This window comes from Mus pahari, chromosome 17 (assembly GCF_900095145.1).
Source record: "Mus pahari chromosome 17, PAHARI_EIJ_v1.1, whole genome shotgun sequence".
NCBI lineage: Eukaryota > Metazoa > Chordata > Mammalia > Rodentia > Muridae > Mus > Mus pahari.
In genome coordinates, this window is record NC_034606.1 from 29,954,589 (window position 1) to 29,956,435 (window position 1,847).

Sequence of the window (1,847 nt, forward strand, 5' to 3'; positions counted from 1 at the left end):
AAGAGAGGGACCCAAAAAAAAAAAAAAAGTTGTTCGTGTTCTTTTTTAGTCCCGAGTGGGTGCAGGAAGCAAGGCCCCGGAAAGCCGGCTCCCTCCTGCGCGGACTGAGGGATGGGGGCGCAGCCCTGCTGCCCTCTAAACGCCAATGCTGTGCCTTGTGCAGAGGAGACAGGAAGGGTTGTTTTAAAATACTTTCATCTGTCCATATGCATTTGGGGTTGTTTTTTTTTTTTTTTTTTTCCTACCTCAGAGGACCGCCGAGCATCCGGAGATGCAAAAAGTATTTCTCAAGTGCAAATGCGCTCCACTGCTAAGCAGGAACTGACTTTCTTCTGAGAAAAGTACCAATTCAGCCCCAGCAAGATGTCTACTGTTGTTAGTCCAAAATACCCGTCTAATTTCTCACCACGGACTGGAAGATTTTGAGAACAGTAACAACAGAAACCACCTAGTCCTTGGAATTGGCCTCCAAGAGCCCTTGAAAGCGCATGACTGGCCTCCATGCGAGACTGCTTTGGAAGGCAAGCCCTGTGGCCCACTCAGACCTGCTTGCATACCATGTCCGATATAGCTAAAGGTGGTGTTCACTGGCCTTTCTGCCCACGTGTGGCTCTGGGACCCATGGAGGGCTTGAGTGAGGACTGGCAGGGAGGGAGGGGAAGGGCAGGGAGGGAGGTGAAGACTGCATGTCAAGAGGAAAAGGTTCGCCTCACAAGCTGACATTCTGAGATGAGCGATGTCAGCAAGGGCCACATTCCCGCTGTCTTGGAATTTGCTTTGCAGCGGAGGACCAGACAAATAGGCAATACAGAGGAGTAGGAGAAAATGACAGAGCCATACATAAACCATGGTCAGAGGAGGATCTGTCAAAGTGAGCAGAATAGTATGAATAAACCACTGGGTACCCTGTTGGCTGGGAATCTTGGACCCCTAACTGCCTCCCATGAAAGTAGAAGACAGGGACACTCATGAAGGAGGCCGAGGACTTGCTCATGGATGAGGACTTGCTCCCTGCATAGGAAAAATGGGTTAAAATGTTTAGCCAGGCAGTGGTAGTGCACACCTTTAATCCCAGCACTTGGGAGGCAGAGGCAGGCGAATTTCTGAGTTCCAGGCCAGCCTGGTCTACAAAGTGAGTTCCAGGTCACCCAGGGTTACACAAAGAAACCCTGTCTGGAAAAAAAAAAAAAAGTGTGCTGTTGATCTTCCTGGCTTGACCGAATTGGATGTGCACTGTGACTCCACTGTGGTTCCCACCAGTGCTCTCCAATGCAGGGAAGTGTCTCAGCCTACTACAGGAAGAACTAAGGGAATGAGCACAGAGAAACACGTCCCTGGCAAACAAACGTGTGAGAAATTGACCTTTAAAAAAACCTAGTGAATAAAGAGGTTAAACATAAACAAGAGTACTTCCCGCCCCCACCCCCACCCCAGTACTTTAAGTTTGGTTTGTGGACAGACACATGGAGGGTAAAGCTCTCAGGGAGAAAATAAGGCAGGAGATTGGCAGCTAACCACCCACAAGGGCAGGGTCACTGGTTGCCACGGCTGTGAAATGTAGCATTTAGAGAATGAACAGCCCAGAAGGGAATCCTACCTCATTTCTCACAGCATCAGGAAAATTCTGTAAGTTGGAACAAATATGACCCTTACTAGCTTGGACTAATTAAGCCCCCTGCTCCTCAGAAATCCCATGCTCCCCTATGAAATACTGAGAGCAAAACAGAAAAATCAGTGAGTACTGGGGCTTCCCTCTGAAAGGATTTGTCTTCCTCAGGGCTGTGAGCCAGTCTGGGTTTTGATATTGGCAAGTTTCTCTCTCCTCCCCTCTCCCTTCCCCTCCCCCT

General features: G+C 49.2%; 1 protein-coding gene across 8 annotated transcripts in view; it reads right to left on the minus strand.

Annotated features, from left to right (window-relative positions):
- The window catches only part of Asap1 (ArfGAP with SH3 domain, ankyrin repeat and PH domain 1), a 300,809-nt gene that overhangs the window by 229,582 nt on the left and 69,380 nt on the right, over nt 1-1,847 (minus strand). The gene's annotated exons all lie outside the window — the stretch shown is intronic.